The 18007-nt window shown below is 45.5% G+C and overlaps 1 long non-coding RNA gene across 2 annotated transcripts in view; it reads right to left on the minus strand.

The window, feature by feature from the left end:
• LOC129380407 (uncharacterized) overlaps positions 1 to 18007 on the minus strand; it is a 65439-nt gene that overhangs the window by 1273 nt on the left and 46159 nt on the right. The window lies entirely within an intron of this gene.

An 18007-nucleotide genomic window follows, 5' to 3' on the forward strand; every position in this document is an offset into this window, starting at 1 on the left:
CCTTTCTCTAATAATGTTTACCATATTCAATGTGAATTTGACATTAAACCAATGATGTCGAGGTTGTTTGTCATTGTTTGTACCAACGAGAGGGTACTTATTTTTTTTTTAGAGTATACCACAACATTTTTGTCTAATTTTTATACCAATAATGGATAGCTGACCTTGGCTTGTAGCGCGAAGTGAACACGGACACAGAAAGGAGCAGACAGGACGAGCGCTAACTCTCAACTAACTCTCAACAAATTATCGAGGCATTCTACATCAAAAGGTTAGGAGACACGTGCATTAGCCATGCATCGTTGTCTCTGTTAGATTGCGAATTTCAGTGCCCTCGCAATACGTGTACTAATCTGAAGTAAGCTTTTTTTTTTTTTTCCTTCTTCGACTTCCATACCTCCTTATATGTTTAACCGATGTTTTTTTTTACCTTGTCATGTTCTTATGCTGCGGTTTTTGCAATCACCTATATATATGTTCTTCGTTTTAATAAAAATTTAGTTGAGAGTTAGCGCTCGTCCTGTCTGCTCCTTTCTGTGTCCGTGTTCACTTCGCGCTACAAGCCAAGATCATGTTACCATACCAACTCGCCCAACTGTCTATCCTTTTGAATGGATAGCTGTCAACTCAGTAATTCTGCTATAGGGCCTCGATTTCTTGTTAATAATACAGAAATATTATTAATTAATACATAACCTATTAGTGTGACAGCTCAATATATGCGCCAAGTGTAGTGCGGCTTCAAACGTGAAACAGAAGTCTATTCATTTCTATTCAAACTAGGATGTGGCGGTCTCTTGGTACAAGACACTCTGATGCATACATACACATTATAACCATGGCAAAAACCGAGATCATTCAACACTCGACAGGAAAACAGGGAAGAGATTCTTCCTGCATTTAAAAAAGAAGCGTGCACTTGTAAGGGCCAGTGTGACAGTTTTTAGTGAGGTCATTATATCACCATCAATAACTGCATTAATCCAACTGGCTCATGCTTGACTTGTTTGTAACACCGCGCGAATGCCAACTATGGTTTCAGTGATGTCAATAGTCTCCTGCTTTGTCTAAAAATTGCTGCACTTGGAGTACATTTTAAACTAGCTGCATAAAATGTGATGTAATAATTATTTGTGCTGCTCAAGGAATTAAGGCTCCATGTCATATTTGTGCGGTCGGCAACTACCTAAAGGGCACAAGAGTGGGACACAAAATTTTGTGTTAGTACTCCCTTAATGAATTCCTCCTAGCTGCATTAGTTGATTTTAAAGAGAGTAATATGTTGATGCAGAATTTTAATACTGTTCATGCCTTGTTTTAAGTCGTGAAGAAAAAGTCACCCCCCCCCCCCCCCCCGTAGTACCCTCAGAACAGTCACAGTGTAAGCTGAAGAAGGAGATCCGTAGGAGTTGTTTTGAGCAGCACGCACTAGACGTTCTTTGCGGCGAAGTCTCTTTGCGTCGTTTTCGCGAGAACGATATTAACTGTCCAGCTACGGCTTGTGATGTTCTCTGCACTGCGGTCTGCTGAGCCCGACGTTGCGTAGTTGTAGCTGCGCGCGTTCTAGGATTCTACGATTCGCTTCTTCAGCAACGGTTCGTAGCTCGCGAGGACGTGCCATAAAGTTCACAGAAGTGTAAACACAGGTATCGAGGCTACACGCGGACATATCACATTCCTTGGCCCGTAGCACGAGACGATGATGTAGATGATAGTAATGATTTACTGGCATCCCCTTTGATACGGGGCGGTGACAAATAGTCACCTAGCCTGCTTGAGTTAACCAGGTCCCGCTACATGCAACATTCAAGTGATACATGCAGCTGTCACATGTCGGGACACCTAGTGTAATGCACCGTACCTGCAATGCAGAGTTTGTATGCATAGACGCTACGCGGCGCGCATGTCACATCACGTGACGAGTGGGACGTTTGGATGCTGCTGCTGCTGCGGCTGATAATAATGATTATTTCTTGGTATCCTCTTTTAAACGGGTTGGTGACGTCCCCTAGCCTGCTTGACCTAATGAGGTATGCTATACATGTTTCTTTTTTCATTCTGGCATTTATATACATCTCCTTCATCTTCTTTTTCTTCCTCAAGACAATCCATTCATTTTTTGGCCAATCCCTCAAAGTGGGTAGGAACCACATACATGATAGGAAACCCAAACAACATTGTACTGCTGCCTATGCAACTGCTACACACCGTGCGGCCTGGTGTAATATCTGCAATTACAATGCAAAGTGCGGACGTATCGATGCTACACGGAGTGCATTTCGCATCGCGTGACAAGTGGCACGATACCATGCTAACGATATGATGATTATGATGCTGATGATGATGATTTATTGTCCTCCACCCATTTTTGCACCAATCCCCCATAGCGGGTAGGAGCCTGGCGATAGCTGCGATGGACACCTAGTTTCGCTTTACTTCTAAGCATACGGAGAGAGAGAGAGAAAAACTTTATTGATTCTATCAAGGGTTTTAGCGGTGAGCCGCCTTGCGCTTGCTGCCTGGCTCTTCAGCACGGGTGTGCCCCTATTCCAGGGCTCCACTGAGCCTGGCCACTTCGCACGCGTGCTGCACCATTGCCCTTTGGGCGGTGAGCTCGCTGCTGGTGAGCAGGCCCTCCCATTGCTCCGCACTCGGGTTTTTATGTTTATGGAATGTGTAGTTATGCTTACATTCCCATGTTATGTGGTAAAGAGTTGGTATTTCTCCGCACCATGGGCAGGAGTTTCTGTATTGTGTCGGGTACATTTTACTTAGTATGTGTAGATTATAGAAAGTTCCGGTTTGTAGCCTTCTCCAGTCGGCTGCTTCCTGTTGTGTAAGTAGTCTGTGTGGCGGAGGATATTTGATTCTCTGCCCTCTATGGTGCGTGTGCGGAAATATTAAACTACCATAGAGGGCAGAGAATCAAATATCCTCGGCCACACACACTACTTACACAACAGGAAGCAGCCGACTGGAAAACCGCCTGCTTCTTGGCCAATCCCCCATAGTGGGTATGCGCCACTGTTCACGATACAAGAAAAGACAAGACCGGCGGCGGCGGACAACATCGCCAACCGAAACGGTTATTGCAATGAGCACATAACAGCTTACACTGTAATACTAGATACCATTGAGCCGTCAATCCCTGTGTAAGCAGCTGCATCTTTCCCTGAGGTGGCGCGAAGAAGGAAGTTTCGTACCCGTGATCTCATCGACCAACTTTCTGCAACTGAGTCGCGGTTGTCAACAGGAAATTGCAGCAAAGTATTCCAGGGTGAAAATGAAGCCTCTCCGTTAGCAGAAATGACGGGCCTCCTAATCAAAACATGGCTCCAAGGACCACAAGGAGTTCTTCATGGTAGGCCAGCCACAGTGCAGTTGTAATTCCAAATGGTAACTGTGTGTGTGTGTGTGTGTGTGTGTGTGTGTGTGTGTGTGTGTGTGTGTGTGTGTGTGTGTGTGTGTGTGCGTGTGCGTGTGCGTGTGCGTGTGCGTGCGTGTGCGTGTGCGTGTGCGTGTGTGTGTGTGTGTGTGTGTGTGTGTGTGTGTGTGTGTGTGTGTGTGTGTGACAATGGCATTTTTTGCAGCCATAATTTAGGTAAAATAAGTCTTGTAGAACCTTAGTTACTGCAAAGATTTACAGCAAGAGAGCATTGTGAATGCACCTTTGCTGCCTTTTAAGCTTAGAATTCCGCCCAGGTCCTATTCTGTTTTTCTCTCTGCGCTGTTTGTTTTATTTGAAAATCAAGTGTACTACATTTAGTGATGCTCTAAAAAAAGCTAATTTGTCCCTGTACCCACTTATAAACATTCTAATGCTATTTTTACTACGACAACTTTTTCGTGCATTGATAATTAAGGTTTCTAAGTTTTCTGTAAAGAAATTACATTTACTGAGAACCGGCTGTATTAGTCATATTCATGGAAACCACACTGAATCACATTGTATTTATGAAATAAACTGCATTTTTACTGCTCCCTTAAGCATCTATGAGCCATTATGGAAGGTTGTGTCTATGTAGAGACAGGAAACAGCCTTTCTGCATGGTGTTTTATCTTCCTTAAAATACACTCTCTACACACTTGCACTCATTTCTGCTGCGATTACTACTGCATGCAACCGCTTACGAGTACAGTTTGCCGCAGGCGATATTGACATTTATTGCCTGCATTTTGTCGTGGAAATGGCATGTGTGGATTTTGCATACGAATCCATGCATTTTTATACCAGTGCAAGTCTACTGGCACATAAGATGCACGTGCAGTGGAATTTATTCAAGTCCTGTGGAACAAGGGAAATAGAATCGTACATTTGTTGCAATATTTCAGACAGACATGCTTATTAAGTGCACTGCTACAGATAGCATGCACAGTATGGTGTGCTGATACTGATCCATTAGTGTCACAAAATATGGCTTTTCTGACTCTGAAAATGTTGAACAATTTAGAGGCACGGTACTCGAACGCTGACAATGGCTGAACAAATGAGTGGGCTGCAATGTACTATGTGCACTCAGTATGCGCTTAGGCTGAACTGCAACACTTGTTTAAGGTGTATTTTAAATCCTTAAAAACAAAGGGCCATCATGAAAAGTAGCTTTTTCTGTAACAAGTGTAGCGGTAGACGTCAGACTTTGTATGAAAATCTCCAATAAAGTTTCATTACCAACTTTAGTGCATATTAACGTTGGTGAGTGCAGATGCCATTTGACTGCAAGATATGCTTATACTTGCACGAGCTTAGGCAAAAGCTGTTGTCTTGCAGATTAAAAGGAAGGTGTGGGAGAACAATATATAGAGAAACAATACATTTCTTTGTAAAGGTTGGGATAACTATTTCGATGCCGGTGCTAATATGTCGGCGAAACATATTTGGTTGCACTGTATTTATTACTTCATTAAATGATACGTATAGTATTTGTGCTTGGGCTAGGGTGGCTAGCCTACTTCGCCATTGCCTTTTTGCCCTCCAGGCTCGTAATCATGAGGTGAGTGATTGACTTATATTCGAAAAATGATAAATAACGAAAACAAAGGAAAAAACCCCATTCTACTGCTGCGGTGACGAAGGGCTTTACCGTGAGCGGCCAGCACGGTGCAGCCACCTTGTGGCGCAGAGCTTAAGCTGCCAAACACATAGCTAGTTAAGTTTGTACTTTTCTCCTTGAAGTCGATCAAAGTCTCTTCAAGGTGATTCTCGACGTTGATGAAGCAGGAGGCAGGTTGGAGGTAACAAAACTTGAAGATATATTGCAACGAAAATATTTACACAGTCAAATGCAGAGTTAGCAAAAGAACACTGATGCAAAACACACAAGTAAACAGCGCCCTACTCTTCTACTTTTTCTTAAGCTAGAGCCTAGGACAACTGTCACTACATACGACCAACCGAGTCTCACTGTTCTATTACTAAGTGGTTACGGCCCAGACTAGCATTGCATCGTACGGAGTCTTACTGGTCTATCAGGTTTAGTGATTACAGCTTAGACTGAGCAACAAGCACCTCGTCTGGATTGTTATAGGTGAAAGAAACAAAGAAAAAGGGCGGTAGGACCGTTAGCCCATCCCACAGAAGCAGTTTGCAATGAGAGTTGACAGTTTGCTTAAGCCACCACCCAAAGGGGGTGGCCTTACTCTCAAAAGTAAATGTATTGGAAAACAACCATGTTTTCCTTCTTCCCACAACTTCGTTTCCCTCCCTTGTTTCCACGTGGTCAGTGACGGCCTCAGCAAACACGCCCACGATCAATTTTAGGCACATGCAACATGTAATTCTGAGAATATCCTGCTGATGATGTTGCGCGGATGTATGTCAAGTTATAAGGACTTATCGCGAACCTAACTTGACATACACCCGAGCAACATCATCAGCAGGATATTCTCAGGACGTTGCTTCCAGGTGTCTCCACTTGAGAACTTCATGCCTGCCCGGACGAAATTGGGTATAACCAAAAACTAAATACAAGTGGCACACTGCAACAAAACAAACGTTTAGTTGTAGACTATGCTGTTCTAAACATTATTATTATTATTATTATTATTATTATTATTATTATTATTATTATTATTATTATTATTATTATTATTATTATTATTATTATTATTATTATTATTATTATTATTATTGTTGTTGGCCGTTGTGTCAATAGCGCACCTTCCACCGACGGTTCTCTTGAAGTACCAAAAGCAGATCTTGAAGGCTATGCTATTGTACCTGCATATATAGGTGGTGCTGTACCCGAGGTACTTCGTTTGATACCAAACTTTTTAGTCACTGTGCTTAAAGAGCCGGTCCCCATCATTGTAGTGACTACTATTCACTATAGTAGTGACTAAAGTGACGGGGCCCGGCTCTTTAACCACAGTGACAAATGAAAGTGAGACATATGACAAAAATATGAGCACATATATGGACATGTTGAGATAAGAACGGTAATCGAGGTCCCATGACCATGATTGTATATGACGAAGGGTGGAGAATACCATTGTGCGATTTAGCTAAGTTCCGTGTTTGGGGCCCTCCTGCATGCACGATACAATTTTGTTGTGTAGAAGCAAACACGCCAGGCACGCACGGTTTATTGAGGCCATCTTTAACCTCAGCGGCGTTTCTAGCCAGCAGGGGGCTCGGGCGCTGGTGTCACAGACCCCCCTCAAGGTTTTTCCGCGTGGAAAAATAATGACTGTTGGCGGCATCCGGACTCAGTGTTCTCAAGACGACGTTCTCCGAACGCGATCTCCGCGTGCGCACCGGGCCTCTGTCTACGGCGCGCACTGCAAGTTGTCACTCGACACCTTGCGGGCTCTTCTCAGCGCTCAAAACAAGATGCGCATGGCTGCCGCCCGGATGCGTAGGGGAGTGTACCCCCGCTCCGTACGCGCAACACGCGGTCAACATTGCTAGGCCCCTCTAAACCTCGGCGGCGTCTCTAACCAGCAGGGGACTAGGGAGCAGGCGCCACAACAACGCGTACAGCCGTCCCACTCGAGGCTTGTCTACGTGGACCTATTATGACCATCGGCGGAATGCCAACCCAATGCGCGTACGACCGCGTTCTCCGAATCCGTTCTCCGCATCCGCACCGCGCGCCCCCCGGCGCGCGCCGCGGCTCGTCACCGACACCACGCGGGCCGTCCGATCCCCTCAAAAACAGAAACGGTTGCTACCCGGACGCGCTGGGGAGTGGACGCCTTCCTATTCATGAAACACATTGGCAACTCTCGGCACTGCGAAAGTAGATACAAAACAATCATGCAGCCCTACACCGTCCATTCGGCATGCCCGAGAAATGAGCGGTCTAACAGAGCTACTACAGCTGCAACCAAGTGTCAAACATTTCAAACATATAATAAAGCAAACGACTTCACAATTACGCTCCTACCGAAAATTTACACCAGCAGCAGAGTACACTTAGTTGGAAAATTGGTTCTAGATTCCGCAAGTTGGAGGAAGGTTCACGAGAGGAAAAGTTTACATCCACCCGAATTGTAGCACGAAGCTGCAAAGGAAACCTACACGGCTTTCTCAGAAACCAAGCTTCGTAGCAGAAGAAAAATTCGTCTTGGTCCGGAATTTGAACCCGGGACCAACGCGTTTCCTGGGCGGTCACTCTACCATCTGATGACTAACCAGGAGGCTAGCAGGCCGCAAAGGTTTAAACAGCGCCTCCACGTCATTTCCATTGGAGGTGCCCTGTCACGCGTTCGAGCCGGAACCGCGCGGTAGCGCTCGCAACCGTTCCACTGTCAAGGGACTTTATACCACTGTAGGGTGCCTCGATGTCAGCGTCGCCAGAAAAGCGTGGTATCGAGGTTACCACGTGAGCCACGGGACCGCTCAGCTTGCTGCCAGAAGCTTCCGAGCTCACGCCCGGCGCAGGAAGCCGTGCTCTAGTAAGGCCTGAGTTGATCGAAAACACTGGACATGACAACCCAACAAACCACAGATATCCATTGGATGTACCACAAAAGACCAAATCTCCAAGGCATTTAACGACGTCTAGTTCACACCTATAAAATGTTCCACTAGTAGTCAAGGGTAATCCAAACAACGTCGAACGTCTTTTTGCTATACGGAGATCTCGTGTACATCCAAAGCTTTTGCGTATTGATCGTACATAGTGTGTTGTGACTAGATGAACGCACCATGCCGCAGAAGAAGAAGTAGTTTAATGACTGGAAAATGTAGAGAGGTCGGCCGGAATATGGAGCATCTGGCCTGCTACTCTACGTAAGGGAAGGGGAAGAAGGGGAGAAAGAGGGTCACAATGGGGGATGATAATGGGAGGAACGAGATGACGGACACATTGCATAACTGGTATCACAAGTGTGAGTCCAGGCCCGTGTCGCCTAAGAAACGTGACAGAGCACGCATAGTATCTATCGTCTGCCAACTCTGTGGCCATGCGCCTAGCAAGAGGTCCTCCGACAGTTGTCTATTGTGTAAATGTCTCAAGGTATCTGCCATTGTCAGTCTTTCGCGCGCATATTCAGGGCACACCACGAGCACATGGTCTATAGTCTCTACAGTGCCACACACTGAACAGTCCGGGGAGTCTGTCCGTCCAATGATGTGCAAGTATTTGCGCGTGAAGGCGACGCATAATCGCAGTCTGTGTAGCAGGCATGTATGAGAGCGTGGAATTCCACGCAGAAAGGGAAATTGCATGTCGGGATCCAGCCTTTTAAGGCGGACGTGACGAGCGTCTGGCTGGGCCCAGTATCTTCTCGTCGCACTCCTCATTAATTCCGACAGGAGGCATGTGATGTCCGGTCTGGAGAATGGCACAACAGTTCGCAGGACATTGCTGAGGGCGCGCCTTGCTGCAGCATCGGCCATTGCAGCATCGACCAGTGAGCCCACAGTGACCCGGGATCCATTGGAACACTATGCGGTGGTGTTTTTCTTGAGCGCATGAAAGTAGCTCGGCGATGTGCAGTGTCAGGACCTGATGTGCGGTGTGGAGCAGGAAGCATCCCAAAATTTACAGCGCGGGTTTTGAGTCCATGAAAGTGCACCACTCTTGAGGTCTTTCCCAGCAGATGTGGCGAATCGCTTCCCGAATAGCCACAAGCTCTGCAGCGGTTGGTGTAGAATTATGATCTAGTATGAAACCTCGAGTCATCTGTTGGGCTGGTATCACCACAGCTGCTGTCGATGCCTTTGGTGACGCGGAGCCGTCTGTGTAAACATGGACATATCTCTGGTATTCTGACCAGATGTATGCCAGAGCAAGTTGTTGTAGTCCGCTAACGGGAACCAATGGCTTCTTTAGTATGCCGGGGACATGCACGCATACGGAAGGTTGAACCATCACCCACGGTGGTTTGACGGCGTGATATGGAAGGGCATAGCCTGATGTTATGTTAGGTAGATGGCAGCGCACTGCACTTGTGAAACTGCTGTCCAGCCGCTCATGTAGAACCGATGTCAATGGATGGCAATGGTGTCGTGTCAGTAAGCGTAAATACACACGAAGTGGTTCGTGGGACAGGTATATCGATAATGGGCATACGCGGGCTTCCTCAATAGTGCCGTTGTTGGAGGCACGCCGTGGCAAGCCGAGGCATATTTTGAGTGCCTGCGCTTGAACGCTCTCTAATGTCCGTAAGCAGGAAATGCTCTAGTTTGAGAGTATCGGAAGGAGACACAAGCAAAATGTCTCTAGTGTATAACGATGAGATGCTAGGAGAGAAAAGGTCGCTCTGTTGTCTGTTCCAACACTGTGGCGGGGCACTTACTTTGTTTCTCCCCATTATGCGCATGTTCGAGATCTTATGAGAGAGAGAATGGGCTCCTCAATTGCCAAATATCCTTTTTTTCTATTTTGAAAACAGTCAATTTGTATTAAAGCCTAGAATGTCAGTTATGACCATATTTATATTTTGCAGCGTGGTTATAAGTAGCCATTTTCCACGACCTCTGCGCACCGCGCGTGAAAAGCCAAAACTTTCGGTTTCGGTTATGTCATTCCTTCTCTTACAAAACGCTTTCTTTTTCAGTTATATCTATACATACACTATTAAAGATATTGTTAAGCTAAAGCGACAGCAAGAACCGAAGAAGAGTAGGACGAAGTGCACTTGTCTTTGGAGCGGCTCGGTGTCGGCGCGGCAAGCCTTCTCCCCTTTTCATCAATTCATCTTTAAGTAAACGCACCCTATCGTAACAATTTTGGTGGAGGTGCGGGGTAAAACAACAGCGCCCCCGAAGAAAAACGACGAACCGAACACAGGCACAGTCCGTGGAGCTTCGCCGAAGTCACCGAATTGCTGGTCTGCCACCACAGATGGCTTCGAACGGCGACCACCCGCCATCTTCTTTCAGACGCAAGAAAGACGTGGACGGATGGCTCAGCTTCTACCAACGCACAAGTCGGTCCAGTGGCTGGAGTGCCACCGCCCAGCTTAATTGAGTGGGCACGGAAGCACAAGTGGAATGAAGGACTCACAGCGCATCTTTTTTGTTGTGCAGCTTCTGGGCTTCCTTTCAAGCAATGGCCCGGATCATCGAACGCCTCCTGCTGTCCAAATCCCCTGTTGCTGCTCGACATCGACACGCCTGGCTATCAACTGCGCCGCCACTGAATCTTCACGTGCGTTAGAGAGCACAGCGCCCGGCCCTTCTGACGTCATTCCTTGCCCGAACCTCGAGCAACGCTGTCCACCGTCAGCGACATCGTCATGGGCGATAACGGACAGTTTAAAAGCACGCACCGCTTGCTACCACGCTAGTGGGCACGGAAGCACAAGTGGAACGAAGGACTCACAGCGCATCTTTTTTGTTGTGCAGGTTGGTGATAACCTTCTCCTACCTTGTAAATGTTACAAGACAGACGACCGATTTGCGGTTGTGCTTCCGTGCCCAGAAGCATTGTTGAAACCCTTCTGTTCTTTGCTGCTTTTGCTTTGTGGCGACATTGAAGAAAATCCGGGGCCTGACAAGGCCATGGCGGAACTAATTCAGATGGTCAAAGAGACAAATGAGCGCTGTATTCGGATCGAATCTAACGAATCCAGTATGTCACAGGCAATGGCGGATCTTAAGATTTCCCATGAGACGGTTTCTGCTATTGTAACCGACATTACCGTGCGGTTGCAAACTGTAGAAAATAGGTTTAACGATCTTCCAAATCTGCAGCAAGAACTATCTAAGACACGTCCATCGCTAAACCGCGTGGAACAAGAGGCGGCTGAGCTACGAGCCCGCCTTGACGAGGCCGAAGATAGGTCTCGACGGGACAACCTGCTGTTTCACGGCATATCGGACACTTCAGATGAGAACGCCCGCCAGTCTGAAGAAAAAGTTATTGCTATGGCCCGTGACAGGCTGGACATTCACATGTCATCTAAAGACATAGCACGTGCGCACAGAATAGGCAGATATGTGGCAGGCAAAGATCGACCACTCATTGTTAAATTTTCTTGCTTCAAATCAAAAGAACTCTTATTATCTAAGCGGTCTGCCTTGCGGGGTACCGGCATCAGCATTACTGAAGATTTCTCCGCACCAACTCGCCATGCTCGCAAAAAACTGGTGGAATTCGGCCTGGGTCTGAAAACGCCTTTTAAGCTGCGGTACAAACGGCTATATGCAAACAAAACATGTTACATGTATGATGCTTCCGAGAATTCCGTCTGCGAGACGCCTTCCTTTCACTCAGACACCACTTCGCCAAGTACCGATGCCCTTTCCCCGAGGGCGACCCGCTCAGGCCGTGCCTACTCTGCCGCTAGCTAGGACAGTGCGAGGGGTGGTGGTACCCCGTCAGTGCTTTCCGTGCTTTTTACAAATATTCGAAGTCTTATGCCGAAAAGAGACAAACTAAGTGCCTTAATTAATGATAAAGATGCTGATATAATATTGCTGACTGAAACTTGGCTATCTGACAAAATTTCAACCCGTGAACTTTTTCAGTGCGAGAAAAGATTCACCGTATATCGTCGTGACCGCGCTAAGAGAACGGGTGGCGGTGTCGTCATTGCCGTGAATGAATGTTTTGAATGCACTCTTTTGAACATTCCATGTAATTTAGAAATAGTGTGGTGTTGTATAACCATTGCTTTTAGAAAAATGGTTTTTGGAATTTGTTACCGCCCGCCTAAATCCAACAGCTCTTTTTGCGAGGCAATTCATGATTGTCTAAGCCAGATTTCAGCCAGATTTCCCGGTATACCAGTTTTTCTTCTAGGTGATTTTAATTTTCCATCAATCCAATGGTCTCATTTATGTCCGCTTGCAGAACCTGCTTCCGCTGAAACTAGTAGCTTCCTAGCCACATGCTTGGATTTCAGCTTATCGCAACTAGTCCGCCTTCCTACACGTGTTACTTCTACGACATCATCCTTACTATATTTGATACTAACGTCATCACCTGAAATTGTATCAACAATAACTCATCTGCCAGGGCTCAGTGATCACGACGTGATACATCTTTCTGTCTCTGTACCAACTGCTAAAAGGAACAAGCGCTTTAAACTTATCAGAGATTATAATAAAGCTAACTTTGACGCTATCAACACCAATCTTTCTTCCTTCCTCGACAGTTTTTGTATATCTTACACTGACGCATCAGTCGAAGAATTGTGGGCATCATTTAAAGGTAAAGCATTGCATCTAATAAATAAATACATTCCCTTAATAAAGGTTTATCAATCATCTAACGCGCCGTGGTACACCAGACACCTTAAAAGACTATCTAACAAAAAAGGCAGACTTTTCCGTGCTGCAAAACAATCGTCAACTACTGACAAGTGGTCCGCTTATGCCATCGCAGCAAAACTCTACTCCAATGCTTTAAAAGAAACTAAATTTAATTTCTATAACACCACGCTTCCATCATTACTCAGAACGAATCCGAGACGCTTTTGGAACGTCGTGAAAAACCGCGATAGTCAAGGTATAACCCTTACTAATGAATTAGGTGAGATAATCCCAAGCCGTTATTGCGCCTCTACACTGAACACCGCTTTCACCCATTCATTTTGCCCCACTCACTCTGGCAGCTCTCCACCATTCGTAGCACCTAGTTTCTTTCCAATGGAACCGATTTTACTCGACTCATCTGGTATCTGCTCTATTATTAACAAACTAAAAAGATCCTCTTCGTGCGGTATTGATAGCATTACGTCCAAATTCTTGCAAGGTACTACCGAATATAGTTCCATTATATTAAACTTGATTTTTACAAAATCTCTGAACAATAGCTCCTTGCCCAGAGACTGGAAAAAAGGAAAGGTGATTCCACTTCACAAGTCAGGCGACACCCATAACCCGTACAACTACAGACCTATTTCCTTGACATCAGTACCATGTAAAATATTTGAACACATAATTTTCTCTCATCTTGTCAACTTTTTGGAATCAAACCAGTTTTTCCATAACAGTCAACATGGGTTCCGTAAGTCCTTCTCATGCGAAACGCAGTTATTAACATTTTGTAGCGATCTCCATACTTTCCTAGACGCTGGCTTTATAGTAGACTGTGTATTTTTAGATTTTGCAAAAGCCTTCGACAGAGTTAACCACCACTCACTCCTACTAAAACTCGGCCAGCTAAATATTGATATCTGGTCTTCAACTGGATTCGAGAGTTTCTTTCTAACCGTACACAATATGTAAGCATTAATGATAATGATTCTCCTGAAGTTCCGGTCGGTTCAGGGGTACCTCAAGGCTCTGTTTTGGCACCCTTACTTTTCTTAATTTATATCAACGATCTTCCTAACCAAATTGCAAGTTCCATTTGTCTATTTGCTGACGACTGTGTTATATACCGCAAGATTGAAAGCACTAACGATACTTTCACACTCCAGGATGATCTCAGTAACACTGCAGCATGGTGCAAGCATTGGCTAATGGAACTAAACACTTCTAAATGCAAAACAATGAGAATTTCCCTTAACCAGTCAGCTTGCCCCGCCTACATACTTAATGATACTCCCCTTGACCCAGTACTCTTTTACAAATATCTCGGTGTGTATATTGCTAACAATCTTTCATGGATAAGACACATCGAATACATCACGTCGAAAGCTAACCGCATGCTAGGCTATCTCAGACGTAACTTTTCTTTAGCTCCACCGAAACTAAAACAACTCTACGTCACTTATGTCAGGCCTAACCTCGAATACGCATGCTCGATATGGGACCCTGGCCATGCTACTCTAATAAATATCCTTGAAAGTGTCCAAAATCGATCTGTCCGCTTCATTCTTAACAATTATCACCGTACTTCTAGCGTTACTAACATGAAACTTGCTCTTGGCATTCCCCTTCTCTCTTCCCGAAGAAAATTATCTCGTCTTTCGCTCTTTCATAAAATCTACTATCATAACCACGAGCTCAAGTCCCGGTACATTACACCAGCATCTTATGTCTCCGCACGTATCGATCGTCGCTTCAAGGTTCATGTACCTGCGCAGCGCACAGTTACCTACTCACACTCGTTCTTGCCGAGAACATGTCTTGAGTGGAACCACCTGCCTGCGTCACAAGTCGCTATCACTGATACAGACCGTTTTCGCAGAGCACTATCAAACGAATTATAAGCCTACTTCAAAACTGCGTCACTATCACGTTGTCACCTATTGCTATCGTTTTCTTTCATTGCTATTATTCCATGTTTTCGTTTTTTATATTCTTGTTACTTGATTTTTAAGTGTTTATTTTTGCCTTGTTACTTTTGTGCTTATTTACTTGTTGTTGCTGTATATTATTTGCGGTATAACTGTTCTTCACTTCTCCTTGTATTTATTTTATATGTACTGATATTCTAATGCCCCTCCCCTCTATAATGCTTCTTGTAAGCCCTGAGGGTAATAATAAATAAATAAATTAATTAACAACGTTGCCGTCATCGTCAAGGAAACCGCGTGTGTGTGGCTTGAAAACTATGAAGAAATCTACGAAATCAAGAAGTGCTTCGCAGATGTGACAGCGAAAAAGAAGCGTGCAGACCAAACGCTAATGCATCGTAACAATGTGTAATCTTTAACTTGCCAATATATTACGACATATTTTAAAGAAAAAACGCCGCCTCCATTGCACCCTGTGAAAGTGGATGCACAGCGAAGCTGGTGCGGACGTTAGACGACGCTATACAACAGCCACCACCACAAGCGACGTAGGTTACGCGCACCCGCGGAATCGCAGCAAACATCCTCATTCTTTAGGCTGTCCGCCAAGCGCAAGTGCCTTATTGGACTAAATTAATGTTTAAAAGTGAATTGTGTCAGAAAATCCGTAAAGAACGACTTACACACAAGCTGCAGACATGATAGCCTCGGATTATTATTCGAATACACGAGAAAACATAACTCTGTTACGCGGAAACTGAAAGACAAAGCCCTTTTCTAGCTGCCGTTTGAAGTCTGTCTGAATGGCCGCGACCGCTAGGTGGTGGTACGGTTAGCATAGGATACATCCTCATTCTTCATTATGCACAAAAGAAGTGAGGCGTGCAGACAGGACACAAGAGTAGAGAAGTAGACAACACGAACGCCGACTATCAACTGAAGGGAGCACTGAGGCGAAAAAAGAAAGAAGACACAAAACTCATCTGCGCAGGCTCAGGAATGATAACACCACGTGTCAGTCGGGTACACGTGCCGGTTACGTGAGAGATAACTGTTAAGGCACTTAATCTCTTCCTAATGTAAAGTAATCGAAGGCTGACTCACGCACGCACTTCCACCATTACAGATATGCAATGCCTCTACCATAAGACGCGTATCTTCATTCTTATGCCTGTACAATATCACGCATTCATCTAACTCTGACGTGCATTTACAATCTCGGCAATCTAGCGAAAGATTAGAAGGCGATCCACCGGTTAACGACCTTTTATGTTCCATTAACCTCTGATTGATACACCGTCCCGTTCGCCCTACGTAGAACTGGCCACAGCTAAGGGGAACGTTATAAACCACACCCATAGGACAGTCAGTAAAACTGCTGTTCTTATTGTGCTTCACTGGACAAATACCTGTTCGTTTCTTGCCTTTTACCCGCTCCTTTTTTCTCTGTACGGCAGCGCATATCTTACCTAGCTTATTGGGAGCAGTGAAAGCAACATTAACATCATACCTACTTGCAACTTTTTTAAGCCTGTGCGACACTGAATGAATATACGGAATAGCCACTACTCTTCTTTTTTTGCTATTACTGCTTTCTGTAATCACGTCCGTCCCTCTCGAAACCGACTTCTTTAGGCGCTCAGCCACAGTGGCCACTGCTACACTATGATAACCTGCTTCGAATAGGCGCCGGACCTGCGCATTGAAACTGGCGCTCATTTTGTGCATGCAGGATCTGGTGAGGGAAGACTTAAGGCACGACATGGCAATTCCGTTTTTTACTACATTGGAATGCTTGGATTGAAAGTTTAGCAACGGCTTCGAAGATCTTGGGGAGTTCTGCCAAAAAACATGATTTTGTTCGAAGACCAAGGAAATGTCAAGAAACTGAATTACGCGTCGCTGAGGAAATTCCTTGGTAAACTTTAATCCTCCTCCATAAAGTTTAAATTGCTCACTTACTGAGGTAACAGCGGAATCGAATGCTTCCCTATTGCAGAAAATCAGGTAATCATCAACGTAACGAAATATCTTGATAACGCTATCACCTAAGGCTTTCTTTAAGCAGTTGTCAACCTTACTTAGGTAGATATTGCTGAGAATAGGGGCAACCTTTGAGCCAATACATATGCCTGGTTTCTGCAGAAAAACGCCATCTTGAGTTGTTGAGTGGTTGTAGGCTACTGGTGGGATTAGCCTTGCAGTAGCTGCCGGCAATTGCTCCACCGTAGCGACACTTAAAATACATAAATCATATAAATCAGACACAGACCTCACAACTACACATAGTCACTCCTAAGGTCACCATGTGGAGGCCAAATCCGTGTCCTGCAGGTAATTTAAAAGAAGGCGAGAAACCTCCTTCCTATCTAACTGGTTCCCGCGCGGGAAAACAATGTCCTGAAGAGAACTGTGGGGAATTCCTGTCTTCTTGAGGGACCCAAATAACACACTCCTTTCCGCGTTATACAGAGTACAGCACATAAGGTTATGTTCTATGTCACCGCACACACCACACGTTGAACATAATGGAGACAACGCCACGTCAGTCTCATACATCCACGCAGGGGTACGAGCAGAGCCCGTGCGAATGCGGAGCAGTAAAGTGGCTTGGTTTCTTTTGAGACCCTTAGTCACACATGGCTTGTGAGGTGAGCTCCACAAAGAGCTGAAGTGGCACGACACCGCTTCTCTGAAGAGTCTCTTGTCCTCTTGAGGCACTTTTCTCTAAGGATTCCCAGACAGCGATCTATGCGCGAGGCTGTCCTCCATCTCGTTGCCTATGATACCTATGTGCGAGGGCACCCATTGGAATCGTATGGAGAAGCCTTTGATATGGAGATTGTGCACCGAGCGTAGGGAGCTTAGACATAAAGCATCAGTAGGGAACCCGTGCTCTAACCTTTGAAGGGTGGATTTCGAATCTGTAAGAATGACAACATGTTGAGGCGTACAAAACCGTAGCTTCTTTAGAGCTGCCTCAATGGCAACGCTTTCGGTCGTTGTGGAGGACACGACTGCAGTGAAGCGAACCGACCAATCATACTTCAAAGAGGGAATATGAAAAGCAGCTGCACTAGATCCCCTGACTTTGTCCACAGAGCCATCAGTAAAAATTTGAAGATGACGTGCATATTCAGTTTCAAGATGTTCCAGTACGAGCGAACGCGTTGCCGCCAAAGGAGAACTCCGCTTAGCACGAACGTGAAGAATTGTCAACGAACAATCGAGGCTCGCGAAAGACCAAGGTGGTTTCAACCTCTTAGTTCGACCTCTAGCGTCAAGACCCAGGTAACCAAGAGTATTAAGGGCCAAGTACGCTCGGGACTCGGATCACTTTCGAAGGCTCTGTAGAAGGGCTCGACCGGCTATTGTCTGTTTGAGGCGGCCAATTTGCATCAACAACCTTTGTGAAGCGACTAGGCTA

The sequence above is a fragment of the Dermacentor andersoni genome, chromosome 1, assembly GCF_023375885.2.
Source record: "Dermacentor andersoni chromosome 1, qqDerAnde1_hic_scaffold, whole genome shotgun sequence".
Lineage (NCBI taxonomy): Eukaryota > Metazoa > Arthropoda > Arachnida > Ixodida > Ixodidae > Dermacentor > Dermacentor andersoni.